Consider the following 17,857-nt stretch of genomic DNA (forward strand, 5'->3'; position numbering starts at 1 on the left):
CATCAGTGATGGTCTTAACATCACTTTTCTTTCTTTCTCAACTCTTCTGTAAACCACAGACAATGCCAGGATCCCTGAGATGAGAGAAGTCACACATGTACATCCACAGCCTTAGCTACTCCCTTATGGTAAACAAGGCTTTGCATGGGCCATTTTAACAGGTTTCCAGCATAGCCATAGCTGTGCCACATATAGTATTCCTTACTAATAGTAATAGCAGCACTGGCCAGTTTTGAAGCATTTGGGTGAACAGATGCAATCACAGCTAAACCCTAGCTTTTTCCCCAAGTATTTTCAGATTATATATCATAGTATTCATATTTTGTTATATGAAATACCTGCATCCCATCAACTAGGATACTCTTGCAATGTGCTTACACACCCTTAGAATACCCTCAGGCTGTAACTTCAACATTTTGAATCTTAGTTCTTCTTAAACTGTATTCCCACATGTCGCTGTGCCACTAATTTCCTATCTGAAGAAGTCACATGTTAAAACATCAGAAACGCCCCATCGTCCAAACAACATTGCTGTATTTCAGTCTAACGGAATAAAATTGTCTCCAAAAAGCTATTGATTGCACAGCTTGAAAGAATAGTTCCCTAATCTTGATTAATTCAGCAGTTGTTTGATCTTTCTGAAATTTAAATAAATCCTAAAAAAAAAATACAGCTAAATCTCAGATGATACAGACTCTGAGGAATTGGCAAACAGAGTATTGGCCTGGAAGCCTTACAGATTCACTAATTATCCATAAAAGGATACATGCAAGCACAGATTACACTTAATTGCCTGTTTCATTGTGGATACTTGCCATAAGTGGGGAAGTGATTTAGTCAGATTTCACACATACCACACAAAACATTTTCAGAAGATTGGAGACAGGCAAATTTCCATATGGTTCTTTCAGATCATACCCAGCATTTACAAGGAAAAATGATGAACAGGGAATCCCACTCCCCTTGTATACTTCTGTATATTTCTGGTTTTTCCCCTGTATATTTATATAAACACAAAACTTTGTCCATCACTCTTCAACAATCCCTGGGAGTCATTAGTGTCCAGTATGCTCTGTTCTGCCACAGCTCATAGTTGAAGCTGCTAATATTTTCCTCAAGGTTGCTGCTGTAGTGGATGAGAAGCCAAACAACCTTTGGGGATACATTGAACTTTGGAATTGGTGAGATGGTAAACCATTGAGAATCTGCTTTGTTAAAAGCAATGCCTAAGAATGCTAAGGTCCCCATCCAGTGCTCCAGTTTTTCTTTCTTTTTGCCTGCTAGTCTATCTTTCAGGGAAGATAGGTTCACACCAAGCAATGGCCTTTATTTTTGAAGAATGTTAGATGTATGGCCACATGTATTCCTTTAATAAAGATGATGTTGGAATCTGTGGGCTTTGCTTTAAAATTATAATTCTTTTTTTAATGAGATAAGACAGTCAACAGACATCAAAGGAGGTGCCTCTGGGTTATTGTGGGCCACAAGTATCATACAACTAGCACTGCAGAAGAAGCTTTTTCTGCTCCTGCCTTCACTTTTAGTCAAATAGTGGAACAATAGAAGAGCAATCTGATTTGCCCCTTTATCTCTCATAGGGGACATTGCTAGGGTAAGACGCATATGGATACACATTTCATCTTCAACCTTTGACAATTGTGCAGGTTTTGGCAGATTATTTTGCCATCAGTTCTTCCACAGTGAACTGATCTCGCCTGTCAATAAATTTGTTCCTCAGAATATTCACTCATCGTCAAGCAAAACAAGCCAGGAAAATGCGTATTTATTATTTAAAACTGCAGCTGTAAATTATTTACTAATCCATTTCTTCCCTACCTTGAATTTATTTGTCTACATTGCAAAAGAGTTATAGCTTTCTTAATGAACATTATATGTCAATCATGTGATGGAAGAAGTAGAACTGTTCAAGTTGTATATCCTGATTGTTTCCTATCATCCACTTATAGGTGGAGTTCTGAAGACAGGACTTTTCTACAATTATGAAGGTTCACCCTGAGATTTAGAATCCAGATTGCACAGGGATAGAATTTATGAGGAAGCCTAGATGTGAACACTTGTCCCCAGCAGTATAAATATTTCATGTGACATTGCTCTGAGCTTTTTTTCCCCCTGCTCCATCCATGGATGAAAGGCTGACAGGCTGGGGGAAATGAAACACCATATCACATCACATGCTTTGTTATAATCCATATTTTAATAAAAAGAAGGCCTAGGGATACATGGCATACAGCTTTGCCTATTATGTCTCTTACAACATTTAGAAGTTATTTATGAACTTCACATCATCCATGACATACCGAATATACAGGTTCATATAAGCAGAACATGAAACTAATGATAGGACATGATACCCTTTAATTGACTGCATATGTTCATGTATCTCATATGCTCAATTTACATCAGTAATATGGCCTGGGAATCTTTTTAGTAATTTTCCTGTTTGTTTGCAAAATGTTTGTTGTTGCCAGCTTCATCTCTTGATTTTATTTTCCCAGGCTGCTTGGGCCAAGTTGCCAAAGGAACACAAAATCCTGTCCTCTCCATCCATCTGGAATGTCAGGAAAATCAATATGAGCATAGAAATCAGTGAGAAAATATGATTGGAACATGACGCTCTGTAGTGAACAAAATACCCACCTGCTATATACTACAATATAGCAGCCAATGTTTCTGTTCAAATTATCCTTAGCATTTTGGGAACTTTAAGAGATAAGCAAGAAAATGGGCAATTATCTGATTTTTTTTCAAAAAAATGTGCTTGTAATCATCAATTTGCATGCTTTATTATGTCTGAATTCACTTTCTGATTCCAAGTCTGTGGATGATATGCATGAATAAGGTCAAGACAGAATCAGACATTATGAAAACTCTATTGCTTTGTCTCCTCTTTGATGCCAGCTTAGCATATTATATAAGCCTTTGCACCAGAGTAAGGTCAAATAGAATGATTGTATGACTTTTAAGGAATTCTCACAACGTTAGCTCTTTTCTGTAGCGAAAAGTATATGGACTCCTCCTGGGTAATAGGAACTCATATGACTAGGCCTCTGGTTTCTTTCATTGATGCATGAAAAAGCTATAAATGAATATATCTTGCAAATAGATACATCATTGCAGTTCAGAATGAAATTATATGACACAACAATCTTTATTGCTGAGAGAAACCTGCAGCAATACAAGTAAAATTATAATGCCACCATAAGTTATTTAAGTTATGATACAATGCAATCCATAAAATATAATGCTGTAAAAGTTGTTGAACTATATGTCTGACATGAATTAGAAATTCAATATCAGTTTCATTGTGCTGTAAAAGAAGTAGAAGAAATGTTGTTACAACCGCAGGCCATACAGATAAAGATACCTAATGATCCAAACAATACTGTAAAACTGGGGAATCAATTATTAAAAGAATATAGTCACATACATCTCGAATTTCCTCTGTTTGTGAGCCTAGTTCTTACTGGTATGGTAAGTGCTCATTTTACTTATTGCCACTTTGGCTTCTTCACAGCTCAAGGAAGATAGCAATTTTGGAGAAATACTAGAGAGAGTAAAACTTCAGAAGTTTGATCTGCTTCTAAACATTACTAGAAAACCCATATGAGATGGGCCTATTGGAAAGAATGTACAAGTAGTCCTTGAGTTACAATAGTTTATTTAGTGACAGTTCAAAATTACAACAACACTGATAAAAGAGATTTGTTTAATTATTATTTTTTTGCCCTTAAGATTGTTGCATGGTCACATGTTCAAAATTAAGACACTTGGTAACTGGCTCATATTTATGAGGGTTGAAGTGTCCCAGAGTCATGTGATCGCCTTTTGGAACCTTGTGATAAGCAAAGTTAGGGGGGAAGACAAAAGATTCACGTAATAACTGTATTAGTAACTTAACAACTGCAGCAATTAATCTAAGAACTGTGACAGGAAAAGTTGTAAAACGGGGCAAAACCCACTTAACAACTGTCTTGCTTAGCAATGGAAATTTGGGGCTCAGTTGTGGTCATAACATATTCTTCAATCAATAGTTGGCAAGTATTAGCCAACATCCTGTAAATAGGTAGATTATATGTGATGGCTTTATTGACTGAGGAATGTGAAAGAAATAATGGTATGTAAGCCCTGATTAAAATTAGTCTAATTGCCATGACTTTGATATGTTAAACCCATGTTGTGAGCACTTTTATGTGTGCATGGCTTGTCATAAAATACCGATGTAGAGAAGACAAATTGTTCAGGTGGCTTTCTATGGTCCACGTTATTCCTACCTTACCCCATTTCTCATCATGTTCACGTTTGCTTTTTGTTTCTAGGGTTGATCCAGTCAATTGAAGGTGGTTCAATAGCCAGAAGAAAGTTTATTGGAATCTGAAGTTACTTCTTATATACATAGCTATTTACTTTAGACAGCTATGCCATGTGCTAAATTATTACAGCACTTGCTTGCTTGCAAAAGGCTCAGCTGGTAGCACATGCATGAATCAATTGTCACACAGCTTATATGATTACAGTTGTTCACAGTTTCTCAACATCAGCATAAGCTGAACTCCTGGTAGTTTTTTTTTCTCCCACAGGCTATAGGATCACATGGGTGACATAAATCATATTAAGGAGTTGTATAACATCACAACGTTGAACATTCAATCATGGTTTAAGCTGTAGTAGCTAAGTGTTTTCATTCTATAGAACACCTGGAAGCACAGAAAACTGCATTGGTGATAAAACAAATTCGAGACAGTAAATCCATGATCAGGTGAAAATATATGGCAAACACATTTTTCAAAAAATGGGAAAAATATATTTTTCCACATAACAAAAGGTCCAGATCCATACTACTTAAATGAACCATGCTGATTGCTCTGTACGAACCAAGATAATGAGTTTATTGTTTAAATACCGAAACAAATTAATGAAAACTTATGGAATTATATTTCCCTAGAGAAAATAATAGAAACCTAGCTATTAATGATCGTTTCTAGAAACCAAGGCAGCACTCTCTAAAGACTGGTTATTAGGGATCATTATTAGTCACAGTGGCACAATGGTTAGAGTGCAGTACTGCAGGCTACCTCTGCTGACTGCTGTCTGCTGTCTGCCTACAATTTGGCAGTTCGAATCTCACCAGGCACAAGGTTGACTCAGGCTTCCATCATTCCGAGGTGGGTAAAATGAAGACCCATATTGTTGGGGGCAATATGCTGACTCTTTAAACTGCTTAGAGAGGGCTATAAAGCAGTATGAAGTGGTATATAAGTCTAAATGCTATTGCTAGTACTATTGCTATACATAGTCAGTGATCACTCTTATACCCCATTTCCCACGGGCATCTAAATGGCTCCTAAAAGTACTTTCAGCAAGGAAGAAAGACAACCATGGGGTATGACATAGATAGGACAGATTCTCCAGAATGGTTTTTAATTGATTATGATTTTATGTATACATCCACTTTCCTCCCTTCCATTCAATCATGTCCAATTCTCAGGGACTGCCTGGACAAGTTCCTACCAGGTTGTTGTTGTTGGTATTTTTTTGGAAAGATTTTTCAGAAGTAATTTGACATTGTTGCTTCCTAGGGCTGAGAGAAAGTTATTGGCTTGAGGTCATCCAGCTAGTTTTGTGTCTGAGGCAGAACTAGAACTAATGGTCTCCTGGTTTCAAGCCTAATGCCTTAAACATTATTCCAAACTGGCTGTCATACATTTAATATAAAAGAGGAGTTATATTGTTTGGCAGCTGATCAATATACTGTCTTCTAGGTCCAGTTTTCCATCAATGATTCATGGTAGGGTTTTTCTGTACTGGAGGTGTGGAACAACAATTTTTCAAAGGTGTCTGGTTCTAACCACCTTTAATATTTTTCTGGTGACCCAGAATGATGGATGTTAGACTGGAGGGTGAAATTGATATGATGGTTAAATCATATTAATCACTGTGCTGTTCAGCCTGCCAAAGCAGGATATTTTTTTAAATAATGGAGCAAAGAAATATGTAATAATGGGCTTTGCAGAACAGGTTTTACTCTGTCTGTTGTCTTAATAGCTTGAGTGATGAGGCCAGTTCTGAGGATGCTGTGACTTAGTTCATAAAACAACATTGTGATTTAACATACTGGATTAGGACTTGGGGGGGTGACCAAGCTCCTATTCCAGTTTCAGCCTTGGAAGTCATCTGGTGACTTTGGGCTAGCCTTTCTTTCAACCCAAATGGTTATTGGGGTGAGGCAATGGAACGCAGGAGCTCTATATAAGTCACTTTGAGTTACTGAGAGAATAGGGGATAGAAATCTAACAACCCAATAATACACTTGGCTACCATTTTTGGATATAGACAATGCATTGAACCATAAACTAAGCTTGAGAATAGGATTCTCACAACTCACTCAGTCAGCAAAAAAGAGAAAAAGAAAACCAAAAGTAGAATAAAACCAATGAAGATTAGTATGTTGTGTGAATGCAACTGTGAATTTTTAAAGATAACTTGAGAGAGCATGTTGTAGCTATTAAACCCAAATTTCATTTATGCACCAGCTATTTTGAATTCAACTGAGGTCGGTGGTAGTTCGAATATCAGGGGGGAGGTCATTCCAGAGGGTTGGGCCCATCACAGAGAAGGACCTACTCCTAGGTGTCGCCCGCTGGCATTGCCTAGTGGACGGCACCAGAAGGAGTCCCTCCCTGTGTGAGCGGATAGGTCGCAGGGACGTGTGTGGTAGGATGCGATCCTGCAGATAACTAGGTCCTATGCCATGGAGCGCTTTAAAGATGGTAATCAATACCTTGAAACGCACCCGAAAGGCCACAGGTAGCCAGTGCAGCTCGCGCAGGAGAGGTGTTACGTGGGAGTAACGTGTACTCCCCATGATAACCCGCGCGGCTGCGTTCTGAACTAACTGCAGTCTCCGGATGCGTCCCAAGGGAAGCCCCACGTAGAGGGCATTGCAGTAGTCCAGGCGAGACGTCACCAGCGCATGAGTGACCGTGCGCAGGGCACTCCGGTCCAGTAGGGGGTGCAATTGGCGCACCAGGCGAACCTGGTGGAATGCCCCCCTTGCCACGGCTGCCACATGGTCCTCCATTGACAGCCGGGCATCAAGGAGGACGCCCAAATTGCGTGCCCGCTCCACAGGGGACAGTTGTTCGCCCCCTATGGCCAGCGATGGTGTCAGCTGGCTGAACCGAGGTGCCGGTACCCACAGCAACTCGGTCTTGGAGGGGTTGAGTTTGAGTCTGTTGTCCCCCATCCAGACCCCGACGGCTTCCAAACACCGGGACATCACTTCGACAGCCTCGTTGGGGTGGTTTGGGGTTGAAATGTACAGCTGAGTATCATCAGCGTACAGGTGGTACTCAACCCCCAAACCACGGATGATCTCACCCAGCGGCTTCACATATGCGTTGAACAGGAGAGGCGAGAGGACCGACCCCTGTGGCACTCCACAAGTGAGTGGCCTCAGGGACGACCTCTGCCCCCCTGTCAACACACATTGCTTCCGGTCGGAGAGGTAGGAGCCGAACCACCGCAAAACGGAGCCTCCGACTCCCATCCCCTCCAACCGGCGCAATAAGATACCATGGTCGATGGTATCAAAAGCCGCCGAGAGGTCTAATAGGACCAGGATAGAGGAACAACCCCTATCTCTGGCCCTCCAGAGATCATCAACCAACGCGACCAAGGCTGTCTCTGTGCTGTGCCCGGGTCGGAAGCCGGACTGGCGTGGGTCTAGATAGTCGGATTCGTCCAGGTGTCGTGGGAACTGCTGCACCACCACATTCTCAACAACCTTCGCCAAAAAGGGGAGGTTGGAGACTGGACGGTAATTAGCTAGCTCCATTGGGTCGAGCGAAGGTCTCTCGAGCAAGGGTCTCACCACCGCCTCTTTCAAGGCGGTTGGTAAGTATCCCTCACCCAATGAGGCGTTCACCAGGCCCAGAAGCCAGCCTCGTGTCACCTCCCAGGCTGCCAGTACCAGCCAGGAGGGGCACGGGTCCATTGAACATGTGGTGGGCCGCAGCCGTCCATGCAACCTGTCCAAATCCTCGGGGGCAACAGAGTCAAACTCCTCCCAGAATGGTCTCTCAAGACTCGCTGTTGACGGCTCGTCTGGTCCACTGACGGAGGTCCATCCGCTCCGGATCTGATCAATTTTGTCCTGGAGATATTCCCCAAACTCCTCTGCTCTTCCCTGTAAGGGTGTCTCCCGCGTCCCCTGCGATAAAAGGGAGCGGGTCACCCGAAACAGGGCGGCAGGGCGGTTATCCGCGGACGCAATAAGGGCGGCACAATATCTACGCTTGGCCGCTCTTATTGCCACAAGGTAAGTCCGCAAATAGGCTCTTACCTGTTTTCGGTCAGATTCGGAGTGTGAGGACCTCCACCTGCTCTCTAGACGTCTCCTGTGGCGCTTCATCACTCTTAGCTCCTCAGTGAACCAAGGAGCCCGGGTGGGTCGATGCCGCAGGAGAGGTCGCAAAGGCGCAACCCGGTCCAAGGCCCCAGTCGTCGCCCTATTCCAGGCAGTCACTAGGTCCTCGGAGCGGGAGCGGGACAGGGCTACAGGTATTGGCCCAAGCTCCATCTGGAATCTGTCCGATTCCATCAGGTGCCTGGGGCGGTACCAGCTTGTAGGGTCTGGTTCCGCCTCCTCGCGATGGGGGATAGCGCCAGGGAAGTCCAGCCGGAGGGATGAGTGTTCTGACCATGACAGGGGCGTGATGACTAAGTCCCCTATTCCCAGATCACTCGTCCACTGTTCAGATACAAAAATGAGGTCCAGTGTGTGGCCCCCTTCGTGAGTGGGGCCCTGAACTAATTGTGTCAGGTCCATGGCCGTCATGGAAGCCATGAACTCCCGAGCCACCTCGGAAGCCGCTCCCGTTGACGGCAAGTTGAAGTCCCCCATGACCAAAAGTCTGGGAGTCTCAACTGCCGTCGCTGAGATTAGCTCGAGGAGCATGGGCAGGGCTGCTGATGCATAGCGAGGAGCCAAGTATACAATCAGCAAGCCCCACTGCCTCCCTGGGCCCCAGTTCACACCAAGGGACTCACACCCGGGTATCTGAGGGACAGTGAACTCCCTCGGCTCTAAACGTTCCCGAATAACCACCGCCACCCCACCACCCTTACCCAGGGCCCAGGGCTGATGGAATGCCCGGAAACCTGTTGGGCACATTTCCACGAGGGGTAAACCACCCTCGTGGCCCAACCAGGTCTCCGTTATCCCTGCAAGGTCTAGCTCCCCCTCTGAGATCAACTCATTAATGAGGGGGGCCTTGTTGGTAACAGACCTTGCATTGCAAAGCATCAGCCGCAGGCCCTGGCTCTGTAGTTCCTGTCCACCTAGACTGCAGGGGTTGGTACAAGCGACCGGGCGTAACCAGCAGCCACGGTCTCCCAACCGACCTTGGGATCTTATCCTGTCCTCGCATCCCCTCCTCCCCGCGACCGTTGTAATAGGACAACCCTCTGCTCGAGTGACCTTTATTTTCCCCCCCTCCACCGCATCCCCGTCCTTCCTAGACTCACCTGTTTGTCCGGCACTGGCTCTCCTCCCGGTCTGATTGGCCCTCCCCCCCACCTTGGAACCCCCTAAAAAAGATAAAAAACATTTTACTAAAAATCCCCTTAACTTCCGGTTCCTGCACCTCTCGGGGTCCACGAACCCGTCCTCGAGGCGGGCCCTTGAAAGAGCCAAGGGCCAAACCTGCGAGAGAGGGGCCTCCCGCAGGCGGAGCAAGTCTAACCTCGAATAGGTTATTATCAAAATTCCAGTGGGGGTTAAGGTGCTGTAGATGGTAAAAATAAGTCAGTATGGGGGGGGGGGTAAAAGGCATTAGTCCCATAGGTCAGTGTGGGGGGGGGGGGGTAAGAGGCATTGTCCTGGATAATTCTTCAGTAAAGAGTGGGGGGGGAGCAGATGTCCAGATGATAAGATTAGACGGATATGGCGAAGATGGAAAAAATGGTAGAAAAAATGGGTGATAGCCCCAGCTGGTAAATGGTAAGATAGTAAAATAGATGATAACCCTCCATAGTCTTAGATGGTCCTAGGTGGGCATAGGCTCAGGAACAGAGATTCAGGGTCCTTGGTGGGTGGGTGGGGGGCAGTCTTGGCCCAGGTATCCAGATAACCATAATCCCAGGCAGCCTTCCAGCCTCTCCATGGTCATAGGCCCAGTCCATGGCCCTAGGCCAGATCTTCCAGAGGCCTCAGATTATCCAGGCCCCCCCAACCACCATAGCCACCATCCTATCCCACTCTGTCCTGGCGCCCACCTGAAGGGTCCAATAAACCAGGCTATCACCCAGCGCTCATCCAGGCGTTGTTCCAGGCGTTGGTCTTCCGGCGTCTTCCAACAGCGCCGGCCTCCAGGAGTCACCGGGAGCCACCAGAGGATGACGAGAAGCCAAATGAAAGGCAATATGTATGCCACTATTATAAGAAGGCAAAATATAGGACCTTGAAAAATGGAAAAATTCTCTGAGAACATTTTTGGCTCATCTGGGTAAAGGAGAAATGCTTTTAATTGCATTAAGATTACATGTTTTGACTGAAATTATAGTGAGATGTTCTGGCCCTTTTCTGATTTTCACGTGATTGCACTTCACATGAAAGAATGAAGAAGTAAAACTTTATTTATTGCCAATTGTATTTTACACCTTTATTGCATTTTAAATAAACACCACCACAGCTGTTCCCATGGGAAAGAGTCAGCTCTATGGAAGAAAGGAAAATGCAACATATTAAGGCGTACTTGGCAGTACAAAGCATAAAAGGGATTTAATCCTATTAGCTCAGAATAAGGTTCAGTGAAATACTGATTTAATTATTTATATCTTTTAACATTTCTATGAAAACCCAAGGTGATGAAAATACCCAATATTCCTTCCTTCTCCTATTTTCTCCACAATAACAGCTCTGGGAGATGTCTTGGGCCAAAGTTACCCAGCTGGTTTTCATGCCTAAAGCAGAATTAGAACTCACGGTCTCCTGGTTTCTAGCCAGATATTTTAGCCATTAGACCAAACTGACCCTTTCCTAGAATTATCTAGAAACTTCTTGTGGGATTATAAGAAAGTGGAAGGCAAAATCATTCTTTAGTGTCACATAGAATCTGATCAGTTTTCTGGGTCAATCTTACTATGTGTTTTATGACACAAACACACAGGACTTAGGTTGCAGTTTCGCCAGGGGTGGGCTTCAAATATTTCAGCAATGGATTCTCTGCCCGGTTTCTGGGTGGGAGTGGCCATGGTGGGTGTGGCCTAGTTGGCCTCCTGCACCACAGCAGGGGGGATGGGCCGTTTTTGCTTTCCACAGGCTCCAGAGGGTTTCCTCGAGCCTCTGGGAGGATGAAAACTGCCTCCCTTAAGTTCTGGAAGCCATCCGGAGGGCCTCTGGAGGCTGGAAAGGGGGCTGTTTCTGACCTTCTGGAACTTTCAGGAGGCTTGTTTTTCCCTCTCCCCAAGCCTCCGCACAGGACATGCACTTACCTTGCATCCAAAATTGGCCATGTGGAAACTCCTGGGAGGTGCGGGGTGGGCAGAACCAGCCAGGGGTGGGATTTGGAGGTTCTCTGAACTGGCCACAATGTTAGCTATAGGTTCTCCTGAACCTGGGTGAACCCGTAGCAGCCCATCCCTCAACTTCGCATAAGTAACACTATTTTTGTCTTCATCCCATGCCTTTACTCTATTGCCCAAGAAGGCCACAGTTCTCATTTCATAGAGTTTGGAGGGACTTTCTAGTCTAACTCACAGCCCAGTGCAGAAATCCTTAGTTCATTCTGGACAAAAGGTGATCTAATTTTTTCTTGAAAACTACCAGTAATTGTGCACCCACAACTTCAGGCAGCAGGCTGTTCCACTTCCTAATAGCTTCAGGACACTGTGCCTATTAACATCACAAAATTATAGCTCTTAAGACTTTTAAGCAACATTCAACACTTAAAAAGTTTTAGTTACCTTCCATTCTAAATACTTCCTAATATTCTATAATGTTTTTTGCAGTTGTATCTTTAACAACCACAGAGGTAGAACTAAGCAAGAAGAATATTACATTTTAAAAACTGCAATAAATTTTCCACTCGTAGTCCCCATTATTAAATTGAAATTTTAATGCTTTTGATAATATAATAATACAAATTAAAAATACTGCAAATATTTATGGCCATGACATTGTTTCAAATACCTACTTATGCTGCATAACTAACACTAAGCTCAACAATTTATAAATTTCCTGGGAACTTAAGCCTCCTTTATGTTAAAATAAGCAGGATGTGTATAAATATAGTAAGAATTTAAAACAGTAAGTTGAAGGTGCGAAGGTGAAGTGGACTTGACTTGGCTTCAATGACAGTATGCTTCTATGGACCAAGAAGCATAGATTACAGAGTTGGAAGGGAACTTGGGGATCTTCTAGTCCAACCCTTTCTCCAGTATAGGAAGCTTAATGTCAGGGTTCCAAATATCATCCAAAATTAAATCAGAGTCCAAGGCAAAGTATTGCTCAAAGTTCCAATTTATTAAGAGAGCCATGTTGGCACATCTGGGAAAGCACGAATCTGAAAGCTTCCTGGTTTTCCCCACCCAGTTGAACGTTTAAGATCTTGCTCCCACACCCACAAGTTCATCACATGGTCCAATCGTCCATTGCCATGCTGGCAGTTCCACCCATCCAGTTCCGGTCAGGTGCAGAGATGCAAAGACAAAGGATGACCTTGGCTTTCTAGAAATATTTTTGTTATGGCTACATAGCATCTCACTCCTGCAATCCCCCCTCCCATTTTCCCACCATAGAAAATGCATGGTAGAATATGCTGGATCTGTGGCAGGCCAAAGATCCAAAAGAAAAGATGGTGGCAGGCCTGACACCTCACACAATTCAGTACAAATAGCACTTTAGTCTTTTCTTGCAGACTTCGAGTGATAAAGACTCTCAACTTCAGGAAGTAGGCTGTTCCTTTGCTTAATTGCTCTCAAATCCTCCTGAGATCAAGTTTGGATCTCTCACTGTAAAGCTTCCACCTAGTGGTCCTTGCCGTCCCCTCAATTGCTCAGAAGAATAGATTTACTATCTCTTTTCTGATACATCTCTTCATGTTTCTCTAGGTTGCTATCCTAGCTCCTTTCTTAAACTGTTCCACCTTATGAATAAACAAAACAAACTAAGCCAAACTGCTTCTTGGCCTTGGCTAAGAACAAGTGCAAGTGTCTTATGAATAATGTATTAGGATTTTCATTAATTTCATGGGATTTAATAAATGCACAAATTGCAGTTCTGAGTTCTTTCTTTAATTCTGAGATAATCCAGCCAGTAAGTGATTAAAGTTGGAAACCCCCATATTTCCCAACTTTCCTGCTCTTCAAGGGCTTCATGTTCTAGCATGCAACTATTGAATATCTTAATATGAAGCTGCATCTCATTAACAGAAACAATATCCATATCCAATGTCAAGCACATGGTATGACAGAATAATAAGCAGCTGGCTGGGCAAAACCCAGAGACAGATTACTGACATTCAGACATTTCTTCAGAAAGAGCCTGGAACTGAACATTTTAAAATCTCGGTTCTTAAGGCTCCACTAAACCACAACCACTCAAGATTATTCTGAAGTGTTCCTTCTTCTGAGAAGAAATGGTCCATTTCTCCCAAAGAATTCTATTTTTCAGGATGCCTGAGTTTGAATTCTTTACCGCTTATGGAATCTGAAGTTGGACAATGGCCTAACTAGCAATTCAATATTAGAAGAAGCTCTCTGCAACTTTTTAACTTCTAACTGTTTCACCTCAAGGAGCTCTCTGTCTTATTCCAAAGAGAAATAAGGAGCTCTCTATCTTATTCCAAAGATAAATAATCTGAATTAAGATAAATTTTCTGTTCAACAGTTTCTATTTGCACCCCCCCCCCATTCACACTGTCTGCTCCCCATCTATGCTGCCATGGGGACTTTTAAGTAGCTCAATGTCTTTGATATCCTGATTAAACACAGTTGTAACTCATATCCAGGAGAAGGCAAGTTAATAAATAGTTCTCACTTTTGCTATATCATCATGGCCAACCCATGAATAATTTATTTTGCAGCAAGATCCACAACTCTGAAAGTAGATGTGCCTACCTTGTATTAATTTAATGAAGATGATGAGACCATCTTGAATCTGGAAAAGTGTTTCTCACCTGTGTATACATATTTCAAGGGAATGCTGGGAGCTGAGTCCTCATATCTGTTGCCAGAGGTTGAGAAACATTGCTCTAGAGTATGAATTGGAAAAATGGGGCCATGGCTTCTGATGATCAAGCATGGGAAAATATTAACTCTTAAAAATATCTTTAATGTTGTTTAATTAGAATGATCAGGGAGTTTCATGAAAATTAGTTTTGAAATAAATTTATAACTCATCTTTGCTTAAGACATATCTTCCCCTAAATCTTTGCAGATCTCCCTTTAACATTTTGCCAAAGCAGAATTAATAAACATTTTTTTTTTTTTATCATATAGTTTACAATAAGGGTTGATAGCTTTTGGACATTCTACTATACCTGAGATTTGTACTAGAACAAATGGCACCATAGCTAGGGAGGATAAGGAAGTTACTGTCCTTCTATTACTTCTCCTTTTGAGAATGGGCTGTATTTCATTTCATGAAATCTACATGATTAATTTATTGCTGTTATAAAGGAAAATAAATTTACAGGCCTTGGTTTGACTGCAATCAGTCACATCACATTGCAGAATGGTTACTAATGTTGTAATTTTACCCACACATTAACAAAACTTATTATGATTTTGTGTGTGTGTGTTTGTGTGTATGTTCAGGTCCTGATGACTTCCTGGACTAATCCCTGTATTTTTCTTGGCAAGATTTTTGGAAGTAGTTTGCCATTGTCTTCTGCTTAGAGCTGAGAGAAAGTGACAGTCCCAAAGCTGAGTTGGCTTTGATACCAAAACTAGAACTCATGGTCTTCTGGTTCCTATCTCAGCACCTTAACCTCTACACCAAGGTGGCTCTTTTGAGCATTAAGAGAACTTGAGAGAAATGCATCAATGAGACATGATCATAAAAATAATTACCCCAAGAAGCTCTCCATGTACTTCAGACTGTGTCTTCCATTGTACCCAAAGATTCTGTTAAGTGGAATTGAGGGACCTTATGACCAAATACATTAGAAGGTATCATTCTGGACAAGTCTTCTTTATAACAATCTTGTAAAGAAAATTCATCTTTTTTAATCCACACAGTACAAACCAAGAGCAATGAGTAATGCTGATAGGCAACAATTGACTTAAAGCCACATGCATTACAAAAGATTAAAAATAGGCTATTTCCTGATTCCTCATGTAGTCTCATTCTCACTGTTCTTCCTGCCATTTCTTTCAATAGGTTTCAGCAATGCTGTCTGGGGAGGGAGCTGCATTCATTCCTGAATAGAGAGGTCTGTACTCTTTTTTTTGTATCAGCTGTTAAGTGAACAGTTGAACATGCAGTATAGCAGTAGGCAGGTTGATGCCTTACACATATTTTAAGTTACTTCTTTTATAATCCCCTAACATTTGAGGCTTATTGGAGCCCTTGAGATATCTTCTCACAAGCATCCCTGGAATCTAGTACTTCCCAAAGTTTACGTTAATTTCAGATACTTATCAGCCCTTAAATCCATGGTTTGGATTAGTTCTGGACACTCTAAGCTTCCATTTCTTTGCAAAGATTTGGTACCTTGTGTGTTTAGCACACAGGACTAAACATAAGAATAATCCTGCTGGATAATACTAAAGCCTGTTTCAGTCAGCCAATACTTTCTTACAGTGGCCAACCAGTTCACGGGTGTCAAACTTGCTGCATCACATTGGTGTCATGTGATGCTTTGCGATATTGTGCGATGTTTTTCCCTTTCATGGAGCTGGGGTGGGCATGGCCTGCATTTGACACATCCAGCCCACACACCACCAGTTCGACACCCTGAACCAGATGGTCTGGGTTGATCACAAGCAAGGGAAAGATTGTTCTCCTTGCAACTGCTTTTTGGCATGGTGCCACCAGCCTGAAGATAACATCAAGTCTTCAAGGCCAATGAAAATGCATGAACATTGCTCATGCATGCAGTCCCTTCATGTGTTAATGTTTTATCCTCAATACTCCTCTTGGCTGAAACCTAAAAGCAGACCCCAATTGTTTTACTCCCTGCTACCCAAGGCCAAAGTTTTAATAAAGTTTAATAAGTTTTAATAAAATCCCAATTTCTATTCCAAAAGTTGAGGAAAAGTCTTCCTCCATCTTCTTTTGTCACCTGAAATAGGTAACTTCCTTTAGCAGGACTGGCCTAAGTAAAAAAGCCCAAATAGCTGCTGCTGGAAATTTGCCTTTAATAAATCTGTCTCCTTTTCTATGGAACAGTTTTCTAAGCCTCAGCTTCCCTCTCCTTGTGGAACATTTTTGGAGTTGCTGAGGCAGACAAAATCACCCATGTTAAATTCCTTAAGAGCAGGCAAGTTCTGAGGGAAAGAACATCCTGCAAAAAGTATTCACAGATAATAACTGGTGTTATTCCTGCCTGAAGCAATGAAGAGAAACTGCCTATTTATTTAGGTTACTCTGATACTAGAGAGGTTCAGTCTCCTCAGTTCTTATGCTTTTACTACCAAGAAATAGTTCTTTGCCTACGTAGCTCTCTGTTTTTGCAAAGAGTTATCTCTTGTCTTTACAGGTGTCATCTGTAGGCCTCTGTTGCTTGCACATGGAATTTAAGAAGAGAGACACTTGCTTACTCACCCACTCCACCCTAACCTGCTTAGCAGGAAAGGCAATCTCTTTTTCCCTTCCCTTCTGGGCGTAATTTGTCTTCCTGCCTTTAGGCTTCAGGGTGAGGTGGGGCAGATGGAGATTGACTATGCACATAGGCTGCTGACAGTAATGAGGCAATGAGGAGAGATGTGGGGAATTGGCTTGCTGATGGGTGGTGATAGATCTGGTTTCAGGTGAGTGGAGAGAAGGGGAGACAGTGGATTTCCAAACAGGACCAGCATCTGATCAAATGGAGAGGCAAAACTCTGGGAGAGAAACAAAGCTGCCTTTCTCAGGGGTTATGGCCATGTTTCTCAAGCATAGAAATGCTTTTTCTGGCATGGCTGAGCTTTCTAAGGTTGGCTTTTTAAAAATTCCATTCATCTTTACAAGAGCTTTGGCTGGGCTAATGAGCTTCTTTCTCATCCAGATTTTTCCATTGTTATCATTGCTCTTATAACATTCCAGTGTGGAAGGTTAAGCTAAAAGGCCATAGCGTAAGATAACCTGTTCTGCTTTATGGCCAAATACAGATCAGAAGAGGTGATTTAGTTGAACATTGTGGTACAATTGCTTTCTTTGTTCTCCTTTTTAAATAGGTCTGGAGTACATGTGGAATATTTTGACCAGCTTTTCTAAAAAGTCAGCTCTCTTGCTGCAGTCATAGCAGGTGGAAGCATTTAAGAAATCTTGGCTGGTCTCAAAAAAGTCAAGTAGTTTTCATCCTGGATAATACCAGAGGGAAGACTAGGGCTGTGAGCTTGAAAATGTGAAAAAAGCATTCTGAGAAAAAGCAATGGCAAACTACCATCATAATGAAGCTATGCAAATTGCCTGGGTCCTTGTACTCGTCAGGAATTCCAGCTGAAGAAGTACCATGTCTATTTTCTGAATTGACATTGTTCCACAAACTGTACAACAAGTGACTTTTAAATACAATATTCACAAATTACAGTAGAGCAAATATGTAGCCCAGGGGTGTGCTTGGAGGTTTGGTGTTTTCTGAACATGATAGTTTTCCTGCAAGTGTTTCATTACCAGGTTACCTAATCTGAC

Source organism: Natrix helvetica (assembly GCF_964273705.1).
Source record: "Natrix helvetica genome assembly, chromosome: 1".
NCBI classification, from domain to species: Eukaryota; Metazoa; Chordata; class Lepidosauria; order Squamata; family Natricidae; genus Natrix; species Natrix helvetica.